At 48.6% G+C, this 16,559-nt stretch overlaps 1 protein-coding gene and 1 pseudogene across 11 annotated transcripts in view; both read left to right on the top strand.

Annotated features, from left to right (window-relative positions):
• Window positions 1-16,559, top strand: part of CENPC (centromere protein C) — a 755,709-nt gene that overhangs the window by 373,917 nt on the left and 365,233 nt on the right. The window lies entirely within an intron of this gene.
• On the top strand, window positions 2,052-2,170 carry LOC134935900 (5S ribosomal RNA; annotated as a pseudogene).

The raw sequence follows: 16,559 nt of genomic DNA, 5'->3' as shown, positions 1-16,559 counted from the left end.
GGTTTGTGCGCGGGATTTTTTTGAGCCATGGGAGCACATCTAAGCGAGCACCCGCGGCCACTTCCGCTATTGATGGCCACTGCTTAAGGTAGGGAGATCTAGTCATGTCAATGACCCTGGACAAATGTGTAGCATTGTAGTAACTACGAAAGTGAGGTAATTGTAAACCGCCCTCCTCCCGGGTACGGGTCAATGTGTGTTGAGAAAGTCGATGTCCCCTCTGCCCCCATACAAAACGACTAACAGATGATTGTAAGTTAGTAAAAAAGGAGGTAGGTATTGTTATAGGTAGCGTTTGCAGCAGGTATAGGACTTTTGGAAGGATCGTCATCTTTACTGTGTTAATCCTACCCAGCCAAGTAAGCCGGAGCGTAGACCATCTATTAAAATCCGTGGTGATTTTATGTAGCAATGGGAGAAAGTTCACCCGATATAGGTCCTTAAGGTCCTTAGTCAAAAGTACTCCCAGGTACTTTAGCTGGGTAGGATGCCACTGAAATGTAAACGAATCTCGGATGCCTTCCAGCACTCGCGCAGGGGTTGAAATATTCAAGGCCACCGACTTAGTGTAGTTCACCTTAAAATTGGAGAGCACATTGAATCTATGAAATTCTCGCATGAGCTCTGGGAGAGAAGTTACCGGATCCGTCAGAGAGGCCAGCAGGTCGTCAGCGTATAATGCCAATTTATATTCCCAATATGGGTGGTTTTGCAAAGAAGCAAAAGACAGAGCTGTTTGATATGTCTCTCTGGGGCACACTTTGTAAATTGATTTAATGACAAGTTTATGTAACGATAGAGTATATATAAAGCATTAAAACGTAACTTTTATTTAATTTTACAGACGAAAAAGTTTAATTAATTATATGAAAAAAAGGGTATTGCTGTGTGAAACAGCAAAAAGGGTTAAAACAAGTATTAAATAGTATATAACAACGACGATATAATGATGATATGTCACTCGCCTATTGAAAAATAGGTGACAGAAAATTTGTCTGCACACCCTCTGGATTCTCAGCGAGTATTATTGTAAGACATATGTCCACTGCGAAAATGAAAGTTCTTGTTATCTCTATGAGTTTATGAAAAATACTCATGTATATTTCATATGAGAGACACAAGAAGGAAAAACCGGCTTTTTTATTATCGGACTCCTTTTGATATGATCAACTCTACTACGTATTCTGCAGTATTGTCTGACAAATAGGTTCTGCTGGTCAATGAAAGGTATGTACCTTGAAAGGACTACAGTACCCAGTATTCCCAGAGGGTCACCCTTTCTGGTACTGACCGGGCCCAATGCTGCTTGGCTTCCAAGATCAGACGAGATCGGGCAGATCCAGCATGGTTGAAAGAATTTAATGTAGCACCGAAATGATGGCTAACAATATGAGTCCCTGTTACAAAAAAGTGCCATGTGTCTGTGCACCGTTTGCAAAGTGTGGATGTAAGCACTTAATGACACTTTAAAACAGGGAAAAAGAGAAAGGAGTAGTTATAATACAATATAGTAGTGAATTAGTCAGGGAATCATAAGGCAATTAATGTTGCTGGCTAATTATTGCCAGGGAGACAGTCCGTGCTCTGTGCACAGGGTGGGGGCAGCTTTTTCCCTTGAGAGTGCACTGGGCACACGGGGAGAGAGCTGGCCTGGAGAGCTTAGACTCCGCTGCAGTGAGCGGTGTTATACTTGCGGTATACGCTGAAAGGAGTCCGCCCGTCGGAGCCCCGTTGCCGAGGTCCCGGAAGTCGGGTGCCGGACCGGAAGTGACGCGCGTTTCGCTGGGAGGAGCTTGTTCACTGGATCGTCTTGTCCTATCAGTATTTCAATTGCCTCATTTAAATAGCTTGAGGCAATTCCTGCATGTGCTCTCTACTATAATCATAACGTGGAGGATTCCGTCAGTGAATAATCCCTCCACATCTTGGTCTTCCTTGGGCCATCAATTGACCAATATCAATTGGCGACTGTCAATTCAATAATTTCTCACAGAATCGCATTCTGCTTCAAACACTATCCATTTTCCATGCTGAGAGGTGTTTACCACATCTTCTACAGTCATACCATGCTGGATCTGCCCGATCTCGTCTGATCTTGGAAGCCAAGCAGCATTGGGCCCGGTCAGTACCAGAAAGGGTGACCCTCTGGGAATACTGGGTTCTGTAGTCCTTTCAAGGTACATACCTTTCATTGACCAGCAGAACCTATTTGTCAGACAATACTGCAGAATACGTAGTAGAGTTGATCATATCAAAAGGAGTCCGATAATAAAAAAGCCGGTTTTTCCTTCTTGTCTCTCATATGAAATATACATGAGTATTTTTCATAAACTCATAGAGATAACAAGAACTTTCATTTTCGCAGTGGACATATGTCTTACAATAATACTCGCTGAGAATCCAGAGGGTGTGCAGACAAATTTTCTGTCACCTATTTTTCAATAGGCGAGTGACATATCATCATTATATCGTCGTTGTTATATACTATTTAATACTTGTTTTAACCCTTTTTGCTGTTTCACACAGCAATACCCTTTTTTTCATATAATTAATTAAACTTTTTCGTCTGTAAAATTAAATAAAAGTTACGTTTTAATGCTTTATATATACTCTATCGTTACATAAACTTGTCATTAAATCAATTTACAAAGTGTGCCCCAGAGAGACATATCAAACAGCTCTGTCTTTTGCTTCTTTGCAAAACCACCCATATTAGCTCTTTCTGCTATAAATGTCCGGGAGCACCACCAACCGTTGTTCTGTCCTTAAAGCCCTTTAGGCGAAATTGGCAGCTTTATGTTGGTTTAAACTGCAATTAGAAACTTCATTAGTATTATATATTTCTTATCAAGCAATGTACAATCTGTTCCAGTGCAGATCTCAAAAAAACCCACCCAATTTATATTCCCGCTCACCCGCCCTTACGCCATGGATATTTGGGTTAGCCCGAATTGCCCTTGCCAGTGCCTCCATACAGAGTACAAATATAAGCGGGGAGAGGGGGCAGCCCTGCCTCGTTCCGTTTCTTATCATGAAGGGAGCAGAAAGAGCACCGTTCACACGGACCCTGGCCGACGGTAGGTTATACAGAGTTAATATACGGCTAAGACAGGCCGGACCCAGACCCATATGCCCAGGAAGACCTTCCATGAATTGCCAGTCTATCCTGTCAAAGGCCTTCTCCGCGTCGGTGGACAAGAGGACCATATGGGTAGAACTGCTTTGGGCTATGTGAATGAGGTCAATGACTTTAGAGGTGTTGTCTTTAGCCTCGCGTCCCAGTATAAATCCCACCTGGTCCCCATGAACCACCTGCGGGAGAAGGCGGCCCAATCGGCCCGCAAGCAGTTTGGCAAACAATTTAATGTCGCAGTTGAGGAGAGAAATGGGACGGTAACTCGAACACTGGGTGGGGTCCTTGCCTTCTTTCGGGATTACGGTTATGTGCGCCTCCAAGGTCTGTGGGGAAAAGCCTTTCTCGGCCGAAATGACGTTACATGCCTTCAAAAAGAGGGGCAACAGGGATTGCTGGAAGGCTTTATAATACCCCACTGGGAAGCCGTCCGGGCCCGGACTCTTTCCAGATGGTGTCGCCTTCAGTGCCGCCTCTAAGTCCTCCATCGTAAAGGGTTGCTCTAGGGCGTCTAAATCTGAGTCTTGCAGTCTTGGAAAGTCGACTTCCGTCAGGTAGCTTTGTATCAGTACCTTCAGGTCAGCGGTATCGAAAGGGGTTTGATCTTTCCTAAGGTTGTAGAGGGACTCATAGTATTTCTGGAAGGAGTGAGCAATCTGGGGTAGTGTAGTTGCAGCACAGCCCCCGGGAACCTGAATGGAACGCACATAAGACTGCAGTCTCTGAACCCTAAGCGCCCTAGCGAGCATTGCGCCCGGTTTGTTACCCCAAAGATAGAATTTGTGGCGACACTTGGTCATTCCCATTTCTCTATCGTCCTAAGTGGATGCTGGGGTTCCTGAAAGGACCATGGGGAATAGCGGCTCCGCAGGAGACAGGGCACAAAAGTAAAGCTTTTACATGTCAGGTGGTGTGTACTGGCTCCTCCCCCTATGACCCTCCTCCAGACTCCAGTTAGATTTTTGTGCCCGGCCGAGAAGGGTGCAATTCTAGGTGGCTCTCATAAAGAGCTGCTTAGAGAGTTTAGCTTAGGTTTTTTATTTTACAGTGATTCCTGCTGGCAACAGGATCACTGCAACGAGGGACAGAGGGGAGAAGAAGTGAACTCACCTGCGTGCAGGATGGATTGGCTTCTTGGCTACTGGACATGAAGCTCCAGAGGGACGATCACAGGTACAGCCTGGATGGTCACCGGAGCCACGCCGCCGGCCCCCTCACAGATGCTGAAGCAAGAAGAGGTCCAGAATCGGCGGCTGAAGACTCCTGCAGTCTTCTTAAGGTAGCGCACAGCACTGCAGCTGTGCGCCATTTTCCTCTCAGCACACTTCACACGGCAGTCACTGAGGGTGCAGGGCGCTGGGGGGGGGGCGCCCTGGGAGGCAAATGAAAACCTTTAAAAAGGCTAAAAATACCTCACATATAGCCCCAGAGGCTATATGGAGATATTTACCCCTGCCTAAATGTACTAAATAGCGGGAGACGAGCCCGCCGAAAAAGGGGCAGGGCCTATCTCCTCAGCACACGGCGCCATTTTCTGTCACAGCTCCGCTGGTCAGGAAGGCTCCCAGGTCTCTCCCCTGCACTGCACTACAGAAACAGGGTATAACAGAGAGGGGGGGCAAAATAAATGGCAATATATTAATATAAAAGCAGCTATAAGGGAGCACTTAATCATAAGGCTATCCCTGTCATATATAGCGCTTTTTGGTGTGTGCTGGCAGACTCTCCCTCTGTCTCCCCAAAGGGCTAGTGGGTCCTGTCTTCGTATAGAGCATTCCCTGTGTGTCTGCTGTGTGTCGGTACGTGTGTGTCGACATGTATGAGGACGTTATTGGTGTGGAGGCGGAGCAATTGCCAAATATGAGGATGTCACCTCCTAGGGGGTCGACACCAGAATGGATGCCTTTATTTGTGGAATTACGGGATAGCGTCAACTCGCTTAAGCAGTCGTTTGCCGACATGAGGCGGCCGGACACTCAATTAGTGCCTGTCCAGGCGCCTCAAACACCGTCAGGGGCTGTAAAACGCCCCTTGCCTCAGTCGGTCGACACAGACCCAGACACAGGCACTGATTCCGGTGGTGAAGGTGACGAATCAACCGTATTTTCCAGTAGGGCCACACGTTATATGATTTTGGCAATAAAGGAGATGTTACATTTAGCTGATACTACAGGTACCACTAAACAGGGTATTATGTGGGGTGTGAAAAAACTACCAGTAGTTTTTACCGAATCAGAAGAATTAAATGACGTGTGTGATGAAGCGTGGGGTGCCCCGATAAAAAACTGCTAATTTCAAAGAAGTTATTGGCTTTATACCCTTTCCCGCCAGAGGTTAGGGAGCGCTGGGAAACACCTCCTAGGGTGGACAAAGCGCTAACACGCTTATCAAAACAAGTGGCGTTACCCTCTCCTGAGACGGCCGCACTTAAAGATCCATCAGATAGGAGGATGGAAAATATCCAAAAAGGTATATACACACATGCAGGTGTTATACTACGACCAGCTATTGCGACTGCCTGGATGTGCAGTGCTGGGGTAGTTTGGTCAGAGTCCCTGATCGAAAATATTGATACCCTGGACAGGGACAATATTTTACTGTCGTTAGAACAAATAAAGGATGCATTTCTTTATATGCGTGATGCACAGAGAGATATCTGCACACTGGCATCACGGGTAAGTGCTATGTCCATTTCGGCCAGAAGAGCTTTATGGACACGACAGTGGACAGGCGATGCGTAGAGGAGTTATTTGGGGTCGGTCTATCGGATTTGGTGGCCACGGCTACGGCCGGGAAATCCACCTTTCTACCTCAAGTCACTCCCCAACAGAAAAAGGCACCGACCTTTCAACCGCAGCCCTTTCGTTCCTTTAAAAATAAGAGAGCAAAGGGCTATTCATATCTGCCACGAGGCAGAGGACGAGGGAAGAGACAGCAACAGGCAGCTCCTTCCCAGGAACAGAAGCCCTCCCCGGCTTCTACAAAAGCCTCAGCATGACGCTGGGGCTTCGCAAGCGGACTCGGGGGCGGTAGGCGGTCGTCTCAAGAATTACAGCGCGCAGTGGGCTCACTCGCAGGTAAATCCCTGGATCCTGCAGATAATATCTCAGGGGTACAGGTTGAAATTAGAGACAGAGCCACCTCGCCGTTTCCTGAAGTCTGCTTTACCAACGTCCCCCTCAGAAAGGGAGACGGTTTTGGAAGCCATTCACAAGCTGTATTCTCAGCAGGTGATAGTCAAGGTACCTCTTCTACAACAAGGGAAGGGGTATTATTCCACTCTTTTTGTGGTACCGAAGCCGGATGGCTCGGTAAGGCCTATTCTAAATCTGAAGTCCTTGAACCTGTACATAAAGAAGTTCAAGTTCAAGATGGAGTCACTCAGAGCAGTGATAGCGAACCTGGAAGAAGGGGACTTTATGGTATCCTTGGACATCAAGGATGCGTATCTCCACGTTCCAATTACCCCTCACACCAGGGGTACCTCAGGTTCGTTGTACAAAACTGTCACTATCAGTTTCAGACGCTGCCGTTTGGTTTGTCCACGGCACCTCGGGTCTTTACAAAGGTAATGGCCGAGATAATATTTCTTCTTCGAAGAAAAGGCGTATTAATTATCCCATACTTGGACGATCTCCTAATAAGGGCAAGGTCCAGAGAACAGCTAGAGATGGGTTTAGCACTATCTCAAGAGGTGCTAAAGCAGCACGGATGGATTCTGAATATTCCAAAATCCCAATTAATGCCGACAACTCGTCTGCTGTTCCTGGGGATGATTCTGGACACAGTTCAGAAAAAGGTTTTTCTTCCCGAAGAAAAAGCCAAGGAGTTATCTGACCTGGTCAGGAACCTCCTAAAACCAGGAAAGGTGTCTGTACATCAATGCACAAGAGTCCTGGGGAAAAAATGGTAGCTTCTTACGAAGCAATCCCTTTCGGCAGATTCCATGCAAAGGGATCTGTTGGACAAATGGTCAGGGTCGCATCTTCAGATGCACCTGCGGATAACCCTGTCGCCGAGGACAAGGGTATCCCTTCTGTGGTGGTTGCAGGAGGCTCATCTATTGGAGGGCCGCAGATTCGGCATGCAGGATTGGATCCTGGTGACCACGGATGCCAGCCTGAGAGGCTGGGGAGCAGTCACACAGGGAAGAAATTTCCAGGGAGTGTGGTCGAGCCTGAAAAAGTCTCTTCACATAAGCATTCTGGAACTAAGAGCAATCTACAATGCTCTAAGCCAGGCGGAACCTCTGCTTCAAGGAAGACCGGTGTTGATCCAGTCGGACAACATCACGGCAGTCGCCCATGTAAACAGACAGGGCGGCACAAGAAGCAGGAGGGCAATGGCAGAAGCTGCCAGGATCCTTCGCTGGGCGGAGAATCACGTGATAGCACTGTCAGCAGTATTCATCCCGGGCGTGGACAACTGGGAAGCAGACTTCCTCAGCAGACACGACCTTCACCCGGGAGAGTGGGGACTTCATCCAGAAGTTTTCCACATGCTATTAAACCGTTGGGTAAAACCAATGGTGGACATGATGGCGTCTCGCCTCAACAAAACACTGGACAGGTATTGCGCCAGGTCAAGAGATCCGCAGGCAATAGCTGTGGACGCGCTGGTAACACCTTGGGTGTACCAGTCGGTATTTGTGTTTCCTCCTCTGCCTCTCATACCAAAGGTATTGAGGATTATACGGCAAAGAGGAGTAAGACTAGTGGCTCCGGATTGGCCAAGAAGGACTTGGTACCCGGAACTTCAAGAGATGGTCACGGACGATCCGTGGCCTCTACTTCTGAGAAGGGACCTGCTTCAGCAGGGTCCTTGTCTTTTTCAAGACTTACCGCGGCTGCGTTTGACGGCATGGCGTTTGAATGCCAGATCCTAAAAGGAAAAGGCATTCCAGAAGAAGTCATTCCTACCTTGATAAAGGCAAGGAAGGAAGTCACCGCGAAGCATTATCGCCGTATTTGGCGAAAATATGTTGCGTGGTGCGAGCAGCGGAGTGCTCCGATGGAGGAATTTCAACTGGGTCGTTTTCCTACATTTCCTGCAATCAGGATTGTCTATGGGTCTCAAATTGGGATCTATTAAGGTTCAAATTTCGGCCCTATCAATATTCTTCCAAAAAGAATTGGCCTCAGTCCCTGAGGTCCAGATTTTTATCAAAGGAGTACTGCATATACAGCCTCCTGTGGTGCCTAAGGTGGCACCGTGGGATCTAAATGTAGTTTTAGATTTCCTCAAATCCAATTGGTTTGAACCACTAAAGAATGTGGATTTGAAATATCTCACATGGAAAGTGACTATGTTACTGGCCCTGGCTTCGGCCGGGAGAGTATCTGAACTGGCGGCTTTGTTTTATAAAAGCCCTTATTTAATTTTCCATTCGACATAGGGCAGAGCTGCGGACGCGTCCGCATTTTCTCCCTAAGGTGGTATCAGCGTTTCACCTGAACCAGCCTATTGTAGTGCCTGCGGCTACAGACGACTTGAAGGACTCCAAGTTGTTGGACGTTGTCAGAGCCTTAAAAATATACATTTAAAGGACGGCTGGAGTCAGAAAATCTGACTCGCTGTTTATACTGTATGCACCCAACAAGTTGGGTGCACCTGCTTCTAAGCAGTCGATTGCTCGTTGGATTTGTAACAAAATTCAACTTGTACATTCTGTGGCAGGCCTGCCACAGCCTAAATCTGTTAAGGCCCATTCCGCAAGGAAGGTGGGCTCATCTTGGGCGGCTGCCCGAGGGGTCTCGGCATTACAACTCTGCCGAGCAGCTACGTGGTCAGGGGAGAACACGTTTGTAAATTTTTACAAATTTGATACCCTGGCAAAGGAGGACCTGGAGCTCTCTCATTCGGTGCTGCAGAGTCATCCGCACTCTCCCGCCCGTTTGGGAGCTTTGGTATAATCCCCATGGTCCTTTCAGGAACCCCAGCATCCACTTAGGACGATAGAGAAAATAAGAATTTACTTACCGATAATTCTATTTCTCGGAGTCCGTAGTGGATGCTGGGCGCCCATCCCAAGTGCGGATTATCTGCAATACTTGTACATAGTTATTGTTAACTAATTCGGGTTATTGTTTAGGAAGCCATCTTTCAGAGGCTCCTCTGTTATCATACTGTTAACTGGGTTTAGATCACAAGTTGTACGGTGTGATTGGTGTGGCTGGTATGAGTCTTACCCGGGATTCAAAATCCTCCCTTATTGTGTACGCTCGTCCGGGCACAGTACCTAACTGGAGTCTGGAGGAGGGTCATAGGGGGAGGAGCCAGTACACACCACCTGACCTGTAAAAGCTTTACTTTTGTGCCCTGTCTCCTGCGGAGCCGCTATTCCCCATGGTCCTTTCAGGAACCCCAGCATCCACTACGGACTCCGAGAAATAGAATTATCGGTAAGTAAATTCTTATTTTTAGTTTTGTCCCATAGAAATTTATTAAGAGCTTGACGGGCCTCTGTTAGTTCAGCAATCACCCCAGTATCCAGGGAGGTCTGGTGTGAGGCCTCTAGAGTCGCAATTCGGGCAATGAGCTGCAGTCTCTGTGCCGTTCGTTCCCTTTTAAGCTGAGAGCCCAGCTGAATACACTTTCCCCGAATTACACATTTATGAGCCTCCCAGATTATAACTGCGCTCACGTCTGGGGTGTCGTTCGTCGCAATGTAGTCAGAAATGGCGGAAGCGAGTTTGGCCTTTAGACGGGGGTCTTGTGTCAAGCAATTATTAAACCTCCAAGACCATGGTGTGGTGGAGGTCGGGGACAGCGCCATCGAAACATACACCGGAGCATGATCCGACCATGTGATGTGCCCGATCGCACTGGACGAGTATAAATGTAAAAACCTATGTTCCACTAAGAAGTAGTCTGGGCGTGAATACATATTATGAGGAGAGGAAAAGAAGGTATAGTCTTTGTCGGTCGGGTGATGGGTTCTCCATAGATCCATTAGTTGAAACTCACTGAGAAGTTGGCCCACGCGGCGATGGTCTCGTGTCAATCGTTTGGGTAGGGGGGGTGAACAGTCCATTCCCGGGTCTAATGACCAGTTAAAATCGCCTCCAATAATCAGTCTCCCCTCTTTAAGAGTTTCAAGTCCCCTCAATATTTTAGTGAAAAACTGTCTTTGGCGTTTATTTGGGGCGTATATGTTAACCAGGGTAAAGACCTGACTGTGTATTGTGCATTTGACGACCTGACACCGGCCTTCCTCCAGGACCAGGTGGGAGATATCCGTGGCCGGGACCTTGCGCGCTATCAAAATCGCTACTCCCAGGGTCTTATTGACCGTGTTATTGCTACAGAACGCTTGGGGGAAACGATAGTTTCCTAATTTGGGGGAAGCTTGCGTTTTGAAATGGGTCTCTTGGAGAAACGCGATATCAATGCGCTCCGTCCATAATTCCCGTAGCAGTGTGGACGGACCGTTTTTCAGGGATATTAAGCCCCTTCACGTTGAAGGAGCACAGTCTAAGGTCAGAAGACATTAGGAAGGTTGAGACCGTCATCTACATTGGGCATTAAAGGTAACAATGACTTACCGAGGGTGTGAAGTAGGCACCGTGTCCATTCATGTCGAGCACTCTGGGCCGCCACGGAGACTGGTGGATAGAACAGGAAGAAAGGAGAGGGAAGAAAGAACAAGAAGAAGAAGAACAACAACACAAAAAGAGAGACCAGTACAGAGAACATAAAACTATACAACAATAGAATTCCGTCTCGTAACATGGTAGTTTCACCGCCGTTAAGTCGTAGGGAAATCTTACCCACGACTTAAGAGCCAAAACAGGCAGGCGGTCTGACCCAACTGGGGCACAGTGGAAGCAACAGAGCCCTGGGACGAGGGCAATACAGCATGCAATAAGGGGATCTCCTGTGATAACTATCTATCATAATTACTGTGTAGACAGGAGTCACCCCATTCAGTGATAAATGTAGTGGGGACATTCATCTCTATGTAAACACTTGAAAATTAGAAAATAACAAGAAATAAATGAAAAAAAATAAAAAAATGAAGTGATGATCGATCAATTTCTCTTATAAGGCAATGGGGCGCAACGGATCCATGCAACAGGAGTATCAGGGGAGGGAGGGAATGGGAGCCTATTAGAGTAAAAAAAAATACGTGAGGAAACTGCAGCGGTAGTTCCCTGGTGTGGGGGAAGAACAACGCGCTAGATTGCAGCCTTAAATTAGCAGATGTCAATGCTGAGCCACAGTAATCTAAGCTATTGCAGCCGCTTGTAGATCAACTAGAAAGAGGCACATTATGCGTCAAGACTAAGCCACATCAGAGTTCTGGGGTGATCGAGGCGATCCTCGTTTCCTATTGTTGACCGGGGTCCACGTCGCTCGTGGGGCCGGAGGTTTCGGAGGATCAAAACGATAGTAGGCTTGTGTCCAGTCTGACAAGGCAGGTCTAGGAATAGACAATGCAGAGCAGAAGTTGTCCAGGTCTTCAGGCGTGTGCAGGAAAACCTGCCGTCCTTCAAATGTAGCTTGAATATTAAAAGGAAAACCCCACCGGAATCTGATACCCTTCTCTTTTAAGGCCTCCGTCAAGGGCTTAAGAGCTCTACGTTGCTGGAGCGTTGACCAAGACAGGTCCGGGAAGATCTGGATCACAGCCTTATCAAATTCCAATCGATCTAGTTTGCGGGCTTTGGTGAGAATCTCCTCCTTGACGTGGTAGTAATGAAGTCGACATATGATGTCTCTTGGAGCCTCAGAAGACAGACCTTTCGGGCGTAGTGCTCTGTGAGCCCTATTGAACACTATGATGTTATCCGGAGCCGCATCAATGATCTCATTGAATAACTTAGTAAGGGTGTCCGTTATCCCTGGACCCTGGACATCTTCCGGTAGCCCCCTGACGCGTAGGTTGTTTCTCCGACCTCTGTTGTCAAGGTCGTCTTGTCGACGCCATAGAGCCCTCAGTTCCTGAGCCTGGAGAGCAACCGTATCGCATAGCTTCTGTTGAAACATGGAAACTTCATCGACGTGGTCTTCCATATCAGATACTCTATGGGAAATTTGAGAAATATCTGCCTGGAGTATGGAGATCTCAGATTTGACTCTGTCGCGTATTTTTTGCTCCAGGTCCAGAAAGTCTCTTTTGGTGGGGAGGTCCTTTTTGGTGGGTAGTGAACGCAGGTAGCTCAGTACATCCGCCATTGAGGTTTCCGGCCCCTTGTCTAACGGAGAAGAGTCAGCTCCCGCCATCTTGCCGAAGTCAGCAGGAGAGCCCGATACAGATGATGATGAGCGAGTATCTTCGCTCTCCGTGTCCGGCTGAAGATAGCGGAACAGATTAGGTTGTAGAGATTTGTCACCGGTTTTCTTAGCTGCAGATGATTTCCCTCCTCTTTTAGTTTTCCCCATCAGCAGACGTTATGCATCATAATAAGCAGTGAAACAGAAGGGAGTCATGTACTTGGATCAGAAGCACCCCATATCTGGTTTGAGTCCCCACAGCAGTATGCACGTCCCGGGCTATGTCATCAGCCACCTATCCCCATCATACGTGGGTGATTCAAGGGGTCATGGCCTTTTTAACAAGATCTAAATCAGGGCATTAGAGCTGTCAGGATGAGGTCTGATTATTTCGTCAGGCGATGTAGCAGGGATCAGTCCATAAATGCTCCCAGACTCCAGAAACCCCAGGAGGCAGTGGGGGATCAGTGTAGCTTAATTAAAGTATCAGCACTGGGTAAATAGTAGGCTCAATACAGTGAACAGGAGCCTGATTAGAGGGATCCCTTTCTCCCTGCAGTCAGTGTGATATGGTGAATCCAAAATGGCCACTGCAGTTATGGCAGGCTGAGGAGTAAAGTGCAGGGGCTGGAGTTTTGCGGGCTCGTGTAGGATTCCCCTGCTATAGGGGGGCACTTGGGGGTCCACTAAGGGTCTCCTGGTCTCCAAGGGGTCGGAGGGACGTCCGCGGGGCGCCGTGTATGCCTCAGTGTAATCGTGGGCCGGTCCGGAGCTCCCCCCTGGGCCGATCCCAAACTCAAGGCCCCGGCTTCAGCCTGTGGCGTAGGCCCCAGCGTCGGAGCCTCCCGCCGTGTCCCGCCGTCGCTCAGGGCCGCCCCGCAGCACTTACTTGTTGGAGCCCAGCAGGAGAGAGGGACCTCCGGTAGCAGTCCTCCGTCCAAGACGACCGCCGGGCGCCCGTCGGCCCCGTCACGTGCGGCACGTCTGAGGGTCCCGGCGCTCAGCGGAATATGGTGAGCGGGCAGCTGTCCGGTGGTGACACTGTGCAAGGGTCCTCAGATAGGGCCCGCCGTCCGCGCCGAGGGGTCCCGGAGTTGTCGTCGGTCCGGAGAAATAATCGAGGCCCCGGCTTTGTAAGCCCCGTAGGCCGCAATCCACGGGAGCAGTTAAAACTGCTCCCCGATTCCGCGGCAACTCCGGGGACACAGCAAGGGGGTCAGGAAGGACAGAGGGGGCACCGGGGCACCCAAGTAGCACTAGAAATATGTTTTTAATAAGGAATTGGAGCCCTGAGTCTCAGGAGCTCCACTGAAACACAGCTGTCCCTGTCAGCAGCCAGGCCACGCCCCCGCAGTTAGGAATTTTACTCACGCCATTACGAGGTTTTTTCTTCGTTCTGGTGATCGTAATGTGATTGACAGGAAGTGGGTGTTTCTGGGCGGAAACTGGCCGTTTTATGGGAGTGTGTGAAAAAACGCTGCCGTTTCTGGGAAAAACGCGGGAGTGGCTGGAGAAACGGGGGGGTGTCTGGGCGAACGCTGGGTGGGTCTGTGACGTCAAACCAGGAACGAAACTGACTGAACTGATCGCAGTTGCCGAGTAAGTGTGGAGCTACTCAGAAACTGCTAAGAAGTGTCTATTCGCAATTCTGCTAATCTTTCATTCGCAATTTTACTATGCTAAGATTCACTCCCAGTAGGCGGCGGCTTAGCGTGTGCAAAGCTGCTAAAAGCAGCTTGCGAGCGAACAACTCGAAATGAGGGCCACTGTACGATCTTGTGTACGCAAGGTTTGTGAACAATGTAAGGGAGAAAGGTTAATTACAGCGGCCGCAGCGGCTCAATATTAAAGTGTATCAAGTGTGTTTAAAGTATAAGCTTTTTAGTCCTGTATGTAAACCGGCGTTTACAACCCACATCCCTTCAAAGAGAGTATTAAGCTCGTGGGAAGGAGGGAAAGTGACCTTCGATTTCTTTTCTTTATAGAAATATGCCTTCTCCTGAGGTACCGGAGTGGCTTCAGTGACTTCCAGAACTTCCCTTATAGGTACAATCATATAGTCTATATTTTTTGCCAATTTTTGATCTATTTCCCTGGAGTCACTATAGTCGACACAGGAATCAGTGTCGGTATCAGTATTCACAATATTCGCAAAAGGTCTCTTATGTGACCCAGAGGGGTCGCCTGCAGATGGAAGAACAGAACCCTGAAAAATCACATCTTCCACAGATTTTCTTCAGCATGAGATTCAGACTTATCTAATCTCCTATTGATATGATGCATACTATCACGTATTTCTTTCACCCATGCAGGCTCTTGGTGTGCTGGCATCGCCACCACATTACACTTCTGTGTCCCTAAAATGGTTTCCTCCGGGGAGGAACTCCCTGCCTCTGACATGTCTTACACAGGTGTACAACACATACACAGACACACTGGGACTTATAGGGGACAGACCCACAGTAAAATCTGTCAGAGGGACACAGTTTAGGAGCAGCCAGTTTACATCCCCAGCGCCAGTATCTAATGCCTGTGAACACAGAATGCCCACTGGCATGCAGCGCTTTTTACACAGTAAAGCACCAAATTCGCTTGTGCCCCCCCCATTTTGCATCCTGATACTTGTAGTCAGAAGTGAAGAAGGACCAGCGTTGTCTCTGCAGCCTGAGGAGAGAGAAAATAGCGCTGAGCAGTGTGCTGGCTGCCTGAGGATGAAGCTTCGCCCCCACAATGGCACGTTTTTACCTCAGACGTTTCATAATATTTATACTGACAGGGATAGGGCTGTGCCTGGGCATCTTATGCCCCCTTTCTCTGACGTCCTAGTGGATGCTGGGGACTCCGTAAGGACCATGGGGAATAGACGGGCTCCGCAGGAGACTGGGCACTCTATAAAAAAGATTTGGTACTATCTGGTGTGCACTGGCTCCTCCCTCTATGCCCCTCCTCCAGACCTCAGTTAGATTTCTGTGCCCGGCCCGAGCTGGTTGCACACTGGGAGCTCTCCTGAGCTTCTAGAAAGAAAGTTTAAATTAGGTTTTTTATTTTACAGTGAGACCTGCTGGCAACAGGCTCACTGCATCGAGGGACTAAGGGGAGAAGAAGCGAACCTACCTGCTTGCAGCTAGCTTGGGCTTCTTAGGCTACTGGACACCATTAGCTCCAGAGGGATCGACCGCAGGACCCGTCCTTGGTGTTCGTTCCCGGAGCCGCGCCGCCGTCCCCCTTACAGAGCCAGAAGCACGAAGATGGTTCGGAAAATCGGCGGCAGAAGACTTCAGTCTTCACCAAGGTAGCGCACAGCACTGCAGCTGTGCGCCATTGCTCCTCATACACACTTCACACTCCGGTCACTGAGGGTGCAGGGCGCTGGGGGGGGGCGCCCTGAGCAGCAATAATATCACCTTGGCTGGCAAAATAACCACAATATATAGCCCCAGAGGCTATATATGTGGTAATTACCCCTGCCAGAATACAGAAAAAAGCGGGAGAAAAGTCAGCCGAAAAAGGGGCGGAGCCATCTCCCTCAGCACACTGGCGCCATTATTCCCTCACAGTTCCGCTGGAAGGAAGCTCCCTGACTCTCCCCTGCAGTCTACACTACAGAAAGGGTAAAAAAGAGAGGGGGGCACTAAATTTGGGCGCAGTTTAATACAATAAGCAGCTATAAAGGGTCATAATTCAGTTAGTCCCTGTATTATTATAGCGCTCTGGTGTGTGCTGGCATACTCTCTCTCTGTCTCCCCAAAGGGCTTTTGTGGGGTCCTGTCTCCTTTAAGAGCATTCCCTGTGTGTGTGCGGTGTGTCGGTACGGCTGTGTCGACATGTTTGATGAGGAGACTTATGTGGAGGCGGAGCAGATGCCTATAAATGTGTTGTCACCCCCTGCGGGGCAGACACCTGAGTGGATGGACTTATGGAAGGAATTACGTGCAAGTGTCGACTCCTTACATAAAAAATTTGACGACATGCCAAATGCGGGACAGCCGGCTTCTCAGCTCGTGCCTGCCCAGACGATTCAAAGGCCGTCAGGGGCCCTGAAACGACCACTACCTCAGATGGCAGACACAGATGTCGACATGGATACTGATGCAAGTGTCGACGACGATGAGTCAAATTTAATGTCCACTAGGGCCATTTGTGGCATGATTGAGGCAATGAAAGAGGTATTACACCTTTCTGATATAAACCCAGGTACCTCTAAAAAGGG

Source organism: Pseudophryne corroboree, chromosome 1, assembly GCF_028390025.1.
Source record: "Pseudophryne corroboree isolate aPseCor3 chromosome 1, aPseCor3.hap2, whole genome shotgun sequence".
In the NCBI taxonomy this organism is placed as follows: Eukaryota; Metazoa; Chordata; class Amphibia; order Anura; family Myobatrachidae; genus Pseudophryne; species Pseudophryne corroboree.
This window is presented reverse-complemented; position numbering and strand designations above follow the sequence as displayed.